Source organism: Peromyscus californicus, unplaced genomic scaffold, assembly GCF_007827085.1.
Source record: "Peromyscus californicus insignis strain IS unplaced genomic scaffold, ASM782708v3 Scaffold_6__1_contigs__length_162567912, whole genome shotgun sequence".
In the NCBI taxonomy this organism is placed as follows: Eukaryota; Metazoa; Chordata; class Mammalia; order Rodentia; family Cricetidae; genus Peromyscus; species Peromyscus californicus.
In genome coordinates, this window is record NW_026294584.1 from 37,795,359 (window position 1) to 37,807,468 (window position 12,110).

The following is a 12,110-nucleotide window of genomic DNA, read 5'->3' on the forward strand; positions in this document are numbered from 1 at the left end:
AAAGTACTAACCATATTTTTTTGCTTCTATAGTTCCATTTCCAGCTAACTGTTCTTGTTAACTGAGGTATGTCAGCTCACAACATGGTTTTTGTACTTAAAACTCACCTGAGAAAGGCTTAGTGCTACATTGAGACCCTGAACACCCAGTCATCAGCTGGCTAATAAAGATTCTCTATTGGCTTAAACCCACGTCTGAGCAATCTTCTCTGGAGAACACTTCACAGTACCTCGGGTTATCTTTAAAAACATCAAAAAATATAATATTTAGTAATTAGAAAACTTAAATTTGCTTTAAAACAACATGGTAGGGTAAATAGCAGTAAAAAGTGAAATGTCATTTTCCTCTTAATTTTGAAGCTACAGGATTGGATGATAGTGATCCTTCTTTTGAGTATATTTGAGCAATTTTTTTTTATTTGAGCAATTTTAAAGTAAAATTGTTTTTTAAAGTTTTATCACTAAACGTTTTAATACAGTGGACTAAGGAGACAAGCCTTTTTTAAATTAAAATTTTAAATTAGTATGTATTAGCTATCATTATGACATTTTCTCAGAAAGTGTGTTTTAGTGATGTCAATTTTAATTGCCTGAAGTGTCATAATCATCTAAAGCCTGTATTAATTATAGAGTTTTGCATTTTTTGCAATCATCTTCTAAAGAGTTTAAACTTGTTTATCTTGGCTGACTTTTTGAAGCATGAATACTCATTATATATTGATTTGGCCTTTGGGAACATCTTATAGAAGTTTGCAAATTAAATACAAACCTAATGAAGTCAGTTATTGATTTAGCTCAGTTATGATAAGTTTTATGACAGATCATTACATTAACTTGTTTACTGTATTGTTATATTGATGAAATCAGTTGCTTTTATTCAACAAATACGCTGCCAAAAATTAATTCCACCAAGGATTTGAGCAAGCAGTTGAAGCAAAGACCCCAGATACACCGTTCTTGCTCTTACCTACTGCACAGCCTTGGTCTGGTTGCACAGTTATTTGCCCAGGACAAGTGTTTAATTTTTTGAAGCCTTAGATTTCTATTTTATAAAACAGGGGAGGGGACTGTCACTTGGAAAATAAGAAATGTCAGCCACTACTATTTCCACCTGTGTTTTTTAAGTAACGTGGAAAATTTTCTTGGGATTATTGTATAAGAACATATGAAATCATCTGAACGGCTAGCAGAAAGTATTAAAGGAATCTAGAACTCTCTTTCAATACAGTGGCCATGAGCCAGGCAGCCAGAACTACAATGTGCTATACCTGTAAAACACACACCAGGAATCACAAGTATTTCTGAAAAGGAATATTCAAATAGTTCATTAATATTTTTGTGTTATTTTAAATTGACATAACAACGCCATGTATGCTGAATTAACTATTGTTAGAATTAACTCTCATTATTTAAAGAAGTTAAGGTGTCTGTTGAACACATACTGTTGAATCGTTGCTCTCACTGAGATTGGAGGAACTGGCTAGTCTGGAACTTGGGTTACTTTTAAGTGGTGATTCTGTGCTGAAGCCTTTGCACATCGCATAGAAACCTGAAAACTGTTACCATCCTACGGTTGGAATCATTTACCATGTGGCCCATCCTCAAAATATAAGAGAAAGAAACTGTTGTTGATCTTGCTGTCTCCATGTTCTGAGTGAGATGTCTTCCAGGCAAGAAGACAGTGTTCTTTAATTATCATTTTAACTGCTAAATGAGAATTTCCACTGTGTGCTCTTCTCTCCAGCAGGATAATCTTATCATTTAAATTAAACAGTTTCAGGAAAAGAGCAATAGAAATGTTGAGTACACTTGAGTTTTCTTTTTTTTAAGCACATCATTACGTCATTATGTTTGATGGTTTTATGACCCTCCCTTTGCTGTTATTATCAGCACAAATACAAATATTGGATATGGATTAGCATAAGTTTTGTAATGACTGCTTTAGTGTAGCTTTCTCAGTGTATTCCAAAGTAAACACATCCCTTAAGAGCAGAAGGTCTCTCCCATCCTGGTTTCCCTTGCATAGTTGCAGTCCAAAACAGTCGCTGCAGCATAATTCATGACAGCTTTCCCTCTCTCTTGAACTTGTGCTAGCATGGGCAATAAATTATATGAACATCCTTCACAAGAGGCTCCTAGATGAAAATATACTGTTAAATAATGTTGGGAAACAAATCATCTTCTGTCACATCCTAGAAATGTGTAAGTATCAGCATCCAAGAAGTGTTAGGCATACTTAACTTAGTTTAATTCTATGTTTCCTAAATTTGTTTCCTGGTATAATTCCTCTTTTCATGTAATAAATATCAGTATCCCACAGAACACACTTAAAGCAGTGCAGGATACTCAGAGATTTTTTTGCTTTAACATTCTTTAGCTAATGGATTTCTAGTGTAGGAATAGAAGGGTTTGTATGCACTTTCTATAATTAGCCTCTCATGTTTTGTAGGCTGTGGCAATGAGGTAAATAGTTACCCGCTAAACTCATGATCACAAACTCTGAGTATATCTCTGAAGTTCAGATTCAATTTAATTTCAGTTAAAATTCAGATTTTGCCTCTTATATGTGGTGGTTTGAATGAAAATGGCCCCCATAGACCTATAGGGAGTGGTAGTATTAGGGAGTGGTAGTATTAGGAGTGTGGCCTTGTTGGAGGAAGTGTGTCACTGAGGGTTGGCTTTGAGGTTTTGGAAGCCCAAGTCAAGCCCAGAGTTACTCTCTTCTTCTGATGCCTGGTGATCTGCATATAGAACTCTCAGCTACCTCTCCAGCAGTGTGTCTGCCTGCATGCTTCATGCTGTGATTGCAATGAACTAAATAAACCTCTGAACTGTAAGCTAGCCCCAATTAAATTCCTTCCTTTATATGAGTTGTGGTGGTCATGGTGCTTCGTCATAGAAATAGAAACCCTAACTAAGACATATACCAAGCTGAGGGTTATAATAAATAATGTAAAATAACTAAATAAATAAGTAAAGATGACTTTTATCCTCAGCCTTTGAATTAATAAGTGGATTGGTTTGACTACTCTGTGTAATGTCGTTTTCCTATTTTTTGGTTGATTGTTTTCATGGTTGGAGTTCTGGATCTTGTCAGATTACAGAGTGGGAGAGTACGAACTAGTAGAACAGACTGATAAGGCACTTGCTGGGAGGACACAGAAGCCTTTCCCAGCTGTGCCCTCAGGTATGAGAACACAGACATCAGAAGACCCTTGCCTTCAGGCTCCTCTCAGTAGTGCAAAAGAAAGGATCTGTTTGAATCCCCAGGGGGCTAATGAAATCACCAGTTTCAACTTCTATCAGCAGATCTGGAAACTGGTCAGTGCTGGGCCAAATCCGTGCAAGCCTCTGACTGTCTACTTCTGGGTTCCATGCTGGAGAAGTTGATCCTGGCTTCTGGAAAGACAAGCATGCAGGCTTAGGTAAGTAAAAGGGTACAGTTAGAACCCTAAGGTGGGTGAAGGTAACATGCCTGGGAGGAAGATGTGGCTCTTTATAGACTAGTCAGAGAATGCCACAGGGCTAAGATTTACCACCACTTGTACCTGAAGGTGAATGGGAATGTGCTCACAAACAAGAGGAGTCTAATGTTGTATAGAACACACCCACAAGCTGGGGGTACGCAAGAAGGTTGTGTTGGGTTCAGGGTCTCTCAATAATGGGGGACAGACCACCAAAGTCTATTAAACCAGAAGCAAACTTTATTCCAGAAAAAAAAAAAAAAAAAACAAAGAAAAAAGAAAAATAAAAAACTCACCACAGAGCACAAAAACTTATCAGCTAGCTGAGACCACAGCCACGGTTCAGGATTCTGAGGCTGTGGCAGTTGGAGGGGGGCTATAAGCCACTTTTTATAGTAGGGGTTCGGAAGGCATTAGGAATGGAGTGCATGCTAGGAGTCACATAGAAACATCAGGCATGAGGTGCATGCCATAAGTCACGAAGAAACAACTATTAAAAGTTAACTTTGGTCCAGGCAGTTGTTGGCTCTAAGGGGCAAGGGAGGAGAGGGTTAAAGTTAACCCCTGGCTGTTGGCAGAGGGGCTAGCTGTAAAGCAGAGAGCCATTGTTAGCAGTTAACCTTTAGAGCGGATGACTGTCACTTTCCATCTCTGAAGCTTATACTTTTAGATTTCTATATTCCTGGACCCTTCAGTTGAAGTTCCTGGCTAGCCATGGGGAGGCTCCAGACATCTGCGATCCAGCAACATGGTGAAGAACCTGTGTCAGTCAGCTTTGAATCATGGTGACTACTAAATACCTGATAAATGGCTTTAAAGGAAGGAAAGCTTGCCTCACAGTTACTATGGTCTCAGGCCTTAGTCATCCGGATCCATTAATTTGGGGAACAAGGTAAAAGAGAACATTGTAATGGGGACACATGATGGAGCAAGGCTGGTTTACCTAATGGTGGATAGCAGAGAGAGAGGCGGGTGGCTTGGGACAATTTATACCCCTCAAAGTAATACCTCAGTGATCTACTTCACCTAGGCCCTACCTTCTCACTGTAGCCCAGTCAGCTATGAATTTATCAATGAAATCAATGGACTAATCCATTGATGACGTTAGCACTCTCAAGATCTAGTCATTTTGATACTGACCTAGCTTTAAACACACGAGTCTTCGGCAGTAATCCAAATCCAGACGATAAGAGAGGCCTTTCAGGCTAAGGAGAACATCAAAGCTCTGTCCAAGGAGGCAGAGACTAAGAAATAAAACTCTGCCTCTTGAGTCTGCACATTGTGACCTTTGTGATTACACAAAGTCAAAAATTTTCAATGATGAGACACAGAATAAAACAAAAGAAAAATAACATTTCACCTTCTAAGATACAAAAACAAGGCACAGAGATGAGATTGCTCAGTTATCTCCAGGATCATTGTAAAATATTTCCCTAAAGGGATGCTAGGCAAGTAAAGCTTTGAAGAAAATTAAAATGCCAGGGTGTGTGCATTTTCGCGAAGAGAACTATACAGAGCAGCAATCCTAGTTAAGTGTGTGTGTAAGGCTTGTTCTCAGCTGCTGGGAACAGGTTAAGGAGTCAGGGACATGAAAGTTTAAAGACACAATTGGGATTAAAATACAAAGACTCTTTATTATTTAAGGAGACTAAAATCTGACCTCTGGTTTTAACTAATCTTACTGTAAGACACCAGTCAGTTCACTGTGATAAAACACAAAGGGACAGTGAAACCTTTAAGAGAAACTTCCTTAGGTGTGGTAAACCTGCACCTGAGAAATAAAGTGCTGACTCACCACCATGAGCAGCAGCGTTGGGACACACCCTTTCAATAAAAGGAGTAGGAGTCTCATAAACTATTTTAGCAAGGACTTCCTCCAAGAAGTACTCGGTCACACTATGGAGTGGAGTGTGTGTGTGTACATAATAGCAACACGATATTTTTCTAAATGAAAGTTCAATTCTGGGCTTTGAATATCCTTTAGTTTTTCATCAGTAGAATAAGCAATTTTCCTGGTATTTTTAAGGCTTTTCTAGTTTATCTTTTAAAAGTTCTTTAATTTCATTTTTTTTTTTTTTTTTTTTGGTTTTTTGAAACAGGGTTTCTCTGTGTAGCTTTGCTCCTTTCCTGGATCTCGCTCTGTAGACCAGGCTGGCCTTGAACTCACAGAGATCCACCTGCCTCTACCTCCCAAGTGCTGGGATTAAAGGCGTGCGCCACCACTGCCCGGCTAATTTCATTTTTATTTATGAAAGGTTTTATTATGAAAATTTTTATTCATGAAAATAAGTTGTCATAGTATATGCCCTAGTTCAAAGTGACCTAAGCCTCACGGCAGTCAGGGCTCCAGTGCAGCTAGCGGTAACATCACAGTTGGGTTTAAAACCCTTGCTGTGGGGCCCATCTAGAACCTCACACTTTCCACCAGCTGGGAAGCTGCTCTGCTCAACTAGAAAATGTGCCACAAGCCTCACAGTGACCTCACCAGAGGGCTGGTCAGGGGAAACCAGAAGTTTAGAGGTTTTACAGCTGCTGACAGAGTCCTTGGAAAGGATTATTTTGGAATATTTCTATTTTGCGGAAAGAAGGGAACAAGAGGGGTCAGAAATAGGAAACCGACAAGAAAACAAGCCTGTCAGCACTCAAAACTGATTACTGGGGAATTACTTTGTGGCAAGGGGAAAAAAAAAAACCAAAAAACAAAAACCCACAGAGTTCCAGAAACTTCATTTAGTGACGCTTATCCCAAAGGGCTTTTGTTGGGTATATTTTGCTAAAATAAATATGCTTACCTTAACTCTGTAATGAGCTTTGATTTGCTCTGGCCAGTTTTCATGATGGTTGCCAACTCTATGGAAAACAAGAAACCTTCCAGGACATGGGACACCCGGCAGTGGCAAGGCTGGGTTAAGTGGCCATCACCCTTATTACTGTAACTATTTTAGAATAAAGTCAGATACTGAGCTGTGATCTCCATTGGCAATGAGAAGACTGTTACTTCCTGAGTTCAGGAAAGGAAACATGGTTCTCTCTAGTCCAAACCAGTTGGTGTTTGACTCTCACTCTGTCCTATGCTTTAACTGTTGTGGTATAACCATCTATTAAATATTAACTGTTGTTTTCTTGGAATATACCGAAAAACTCTCACTGGGATTAGATGGCCATGGTGCCTGTTTTATGGCATAGTGGGCAATGTGTAAGTTATAATTCAGAGAATTGACACTCAAGTTTCTACTTATTTAGTGTTTGATCACTAACTTCTTGAGGAGTATAAACTCCTCAGTTTCAGCTTCTTCGTCTTTAAAATGGGGGCAATGACTGCAAGAGATTATGCACCAAAGTATCTCACTGAAGCAATGAAGTGCTCCCCACTGATGTCTCATTTCTTTCCCAAACCTCTGCTTCCCCTTCACTTCTTGTAGATCCTTCACCTCTGAACTGGACAAAAGGGTAGGGCCTGGAGTGCTGGATGCTGACCTACAAAAGTGCTGCTCAAGAGAATATACCGAAAATATGTTGTCTATATACGCAGCGTTTGACCTACTCTCCTCCAGAAAGCGAAAAGTTTCAGTCCATTGTTACCAAAAGAGTCAAATTCTTGTGTAGAAATGAAAAGACAAAATAAAACTGTCCTTGCAAGAATCACCTACCTTTTCTGAGCTGTTTGTATACAAGTAGTTATAAAATAGTCCAAATCTCAAGATTCCAAAATACTGGCCCATAATAGTCCTTAACAGGGACATGACTCATCTTTAAAATTGTTTTGGATTAATTTTTAATTTTTTGTTTGATTTCCACACATGGATATATTGTATCTTGATAATATCCACCCATACTTCTTCTCCCCCTCTTAACTTCCCCTGCCTACCCAAACATTTCTCACTTCCAACTTCATATCCTTTTTAAAAAGATCTGTTGAGTCAAGTTCATGCTGCCCACAGGTACATGGGTGTGGAATCATACACTGAGGCAAGGGAAGTATACTAGAAATTAAAATTTTAATTTTGGAATAGGCTTCTAAGTGGTACTATTCCTCCAACCCACAAACTCACGATACCTTGACCAAGAAGAGTCAGACAGGAAAGGCAGCATTTTCTAAGCCAAACTTTAATTACTAACATTTTATTTTCCATTAGATAGTGTCCAGAGCCTAAGCTGGTTTAGAAATCTCTATGTAGCCAAGGATTTCTTTGAACACCTGATCTTTTGCCTCTAATTCCAAAGAGATGGGTTACAGGCATGCACCAATATGCCTGGTCAATGTGATATGATCAAGTATTCTACCAACTGAGCTAGCTACTTTCTCAACTACTAAAATCTTTATTACGATTTTCATATCCTCTAAATTCTCAACAACCACTTGGATTCAAAGAGATGCCAGATTGTGCTTACCAACCATGTCCAGGGTTGCTTGTGGTCTTTTTAAATGTTTTCATGAATGTCCACCTCCACACATTGAGTGTCTTACTATGTTCATGATACTTTTCACATAATTAAAAATCCTAGAGCTCTTTTAAGATACTACTTTTTCCTCCTAGTTGAATAAAATTAATTATAAAGCTATCTGATTCTAAGATACTAGCCAAGCAAAATTAACAGATTATTAAACACAAGCATTAGTTGCTTAAGACATATCCCAATTAGAAAATACTAACATGACTAAATACACCTTACTATAGAAATGTGGTAGCTACTTTTTCTTGTGAGAAACTCTAGCACACAATACTTCCTCTACTTTGGTATTTATTGCAAGTATATCTGTATTTACAGATCTGTATCTGTATCTAGTCTAAGTATAAGGGTTATGAATTTGGTGCATTAGGTAATAGAGAAATAGAAATTATTATCCTTTTATTTCAAAATATCAAAACATCTTGTTCTGAATCCCTTGGTATACCTACCTAAAATTAATTAATAAAACACAGCACATTCTATACCATCATGGAGGAAGGATTTTTGAGGTGTTTTTTTTTTTTCTAGTTGCCTAATTGCTATATACCAACTGCTCAATCCCATGTAACCTATTTGGAGCTTGGCTACTTTATTCTGACACTCAGCTCAGTCCTGTGGCCCTTCTGGGATCAGAAAGCCAACACAATTGGGATTGAGTAACTAATACATTTCTTTCCACCATTTTGCCATGGGTTGGATTTAATTAGTTTACACAATATCAAGTTTCCTTATGGTTTTTTCATATGTGACTTGTTTGACCTTATTCTTTCTTCCTCTTCTCTGCTACCTCCCGGCCTCCAGCTACTTAAACCTCAGAGAGGGATCAAGATTCACCCCTCACAATCCCAGGAAACCCCCATCTAGGACAAGTCAGACCCTACCTGATTCAGTTTACTTCTTTCTGCTCCTGGATGAGGACGTATATAAACTTCAGATAGGCTGAACCGGACAGCAGTTGTCAGAAAGACAACGGGTTGCATCTTTTCACGTAAGAGGTAGGAAAAGAGATGGAACGGCAGGGGAAACCGAAATAGCAACTGGACAAGATGGTGACTTAACAGTCGTATTGGCTTATGTGTCCACTCCCAACAGACAATCTTGAATTAGGAGGTGCGTTTCTTCATAAATAAGTCCTCAACACTTAACACACGACACACCATTTACCAGTACATAATGACTCAAAGAACTGAATGAACAGTGAGTTATTATTATTATTTTCTTCTCTAACAAACTTATCATAAGAATTTTTAGGTTACTTAAAATATGTAATTAGTTGAACTAGGCTCAAGAACACATCTGTTCTCCACCTACAACATTTTAATGTGTTTCCCCCAGATGTACAAGGCAAACATTAAATTGCAACTTCAAAATTCTGAGGTCTAAAATAGATCCGGGTTCTGCTTTTTACCCCGAGAAGATGTTCAGTCTTTTTGTGTCACATATTGTGAAATATTCTGAATTTAGATGAAAAGTACACACTGTTCATTCAGGGCACAGAAATATCATTGAAGTTAAATGTTTGGTGAGTACACAGATCTCATATTCTGCTTTTGTTACATTTTTAGCAGTCAGTTTCTATCACTGATTAATATCAAGAACATTTTGTGTGAGAACTAGGAAGTCCCCTGGTTAGTGTGGAGTCACCTGTGCACATTTCAAAGCCTGTAGTTAAAAACCAAACCAAAACAAAAAAACTACCTCTACTCATAAAATTCCCTCATTTAAAATATCGTTTTATTCCAGTAGTCAAGCTCATTTTTTAGATAGATGAAGTCTACTGTGCTACTGAGTTCATCCTGCCAGGATCTACTCCGTCTTCCCTGACAGACCATCATCTATAAAAGATGACAGTACACTGATAGAAATTATGTATGGGATGTGTTAGGGCACCAACTAAAGAACACAGCTAAAATGCAGGAGACTTAAATGAAGAGCTGTAGCGGGTTACAGCAAAAATTATGATTTATTAGTAAACACTACCCTCCAGGGGATTGTTATTTCTATGAATGGGAATAATACAAACACACAATAACTATAATTGAAATTTGAGACAGGAAGTGATGAATAGTATTACTAAAAGAAGGGACCATATTCAGATTGAGGAATTGGCCATTTTAGTCTTGAAGGGCTACTGAACTGTGCCTTAGTGAGTGGACTGTAGCATTATTTGGACAAGAGGGTGACTAGAAGGGAAGGTATTGTGGTTTATGGAACACCTTAAACAAACAGACTGCAACCTGAAAATGAGCTACCCCAACGATGGTAAACATATTGCCCACATAGGTGTGTTAGATGTGCACTTTTCACTGAGATAATGGAAGAAGCTGTCATTACAAAACATACACTCTGTTATTTGCTCTTTTTTAAATATTCAAAAATTAACAAACAAAAATTATAGAGAATAAATCCTGAAGTCTCTTTGATAGCTTTCTATATTTTTTATTAATCTAAATTATTTCTTTAGGACAACTGTTGTATTAGAGTTCTCTAGAAATCAGAACCACATATATAAGCATTATATATATATATACTATATAAGTATTTATACATATAAATATATGTGTAAGTGTCATGAATTATGAACAGGGCATATGAGAGGAGGAGAAAATAGCCATTTTTTACTTATTTAGGCAGTTCATTGTGTTTCATAAGCACTTATGGATATATAACGTTAAGGAAAGGAACATATGACTATCAATGGTATTGAAGTGAGTAATTTGAAGCACAGAGAAATTGGGGATCTTGAAGGTTTGGAGCTGGAAGGGCACAGGTGGAAACAGAATCAGAACTGGTGTCTTCTGATAGGTCACGCAGTCATCTTGCTGTTACACCTTCACTCTTGAATCCTAAATCCCTGCAGCATTTATTGTATTTAATCATTTCTTGTAACGTCCTTCATGATACATTTGTTTACACATGTTCTAGATCTAACTAATTTGAAGGGATGTTTATTTATGAAAAACATTATTGTATTATACATATAATTGAATATCAATGTGTTTATTTTCAAGAATAGATTCTATTATATGTTCTGTTTTTGTTAGGTAACCATCTGCTTATCTAACAGACTTTTTGAATTAGGGTTTTTTTTTTTTTTTTGAGACAGGGTTTCTCTGTGTAGCCCTGGCTGTCCTGGGACTTGCTCTGTAGACCAGGCTGGCCTTGAACTCACAGAGATCTGTCTGCTTCTGCCTCCTGAGTACTGTGATTAAAGATGTGTGCCACTACTGCCTGGCTTTGAATTGGTTTTCAAGATGTGTTGTTTTTCATGATACTGACAACTCAGAAAGTCCTAAATTGTTCGTATTTAGAAAGGCTTATGACTTGGATGAACATAAGTGAGTAGCTCAACTTTTTTAAAAAATATTTTTATTTTATAATTAATTTAATTTTACATATTAGCCACAGATTCCCCTGTTCTCCCTCCTCCCATCCCCCCAGCCTTCTTCCCCCAATACACCCCCCATTCCTGAACCTTCTTCAGGGCAAGGTCTCCCCTGGGGAGTCAGCCCAGCCTGGTAGATTCAGTTGTGGCAGGTACAGTCCCCTCCTCCCTACATCAAGGCTGAGCAAAGTGTCTCAGCATAGGCCCCAGGCTCCAAAAAGCCAGCTCATGCACCAAGGACAGGTCCTGGCTCCACTGCCTGGGGCCCTCCTAAACAGTTCAAGCTAATCAACTGTCTCACTTATCCAGAGGGCCTGGTCCAGTTCCATGGGGGCTCCTCAGCCATTGGTTCACAGTTCATGTGTTTCCACTAGTTTGGCTATTTGTCCCTGTGCTTTTTCCAATCATGGTCTCAATATCTCTTGCTCATATAATCCCTCCTCTCTCTTGCCGATTGGACTCCTGGAGCTCCACTGGCCATTGTCAAAAGAGTGCCTGAGCTGACCTACTCTGGTGATTGGATGGCCGAACACCCTAACTGTCATGATAGAACTCTCATCCAGTGACTGATGGAAACAGATGCAGAGTAGCTCAACTTTTAGGGCTAATTTCATTTTCTGTGAAATGGAGATAACAGAACTTTGGTAATGTGTGATATGACTGAGTTACCGTGTATATAAAGGTATGAAGAACTCCTTGGCATTCAAGATGCAAGGGTTTTATGTGTCTTCGTTTTTCTAAAGGAAGCCACTTCCAATTACAATGCATCAATCTCAACGGTAAGTCCAACGTGAGTTACTAACGGCAGCT

General features: G+C 38.4%; 1 long non-coding RNA gene across 4 annotated transcripts in view; it reads left to right on the plus strand.

Moving 5' to 3' along the window:
• The window catches only part of LOC128098411 (uncharacterized), a 38,015-nt gene extending 30,913 nt beyond the window's left edge, over positions 1-7,102 (plus strand). For 3 of the 4 annotated variants that reach the window (XR_008214247.1, XR_008214248.1, XR_008214250.1), the window contains 3 exons: positions 3,309-3,424; positions 4,121-4,355; positions 6,886-7,102. This is a non-coding gene — a long non-coding RNA (uncharacterized LOC128098411). Of the gene's footprint in view, positions 1-3,308; positions 3,425-4,120; positions 5,467-6,885 lie in introns of those variants that run through there. The other variant, XR_008214249.1, reaches the window with a different exon arrangement.
• Positions 7,103-12,110: the final 5,008 nt, after the last annotated feature.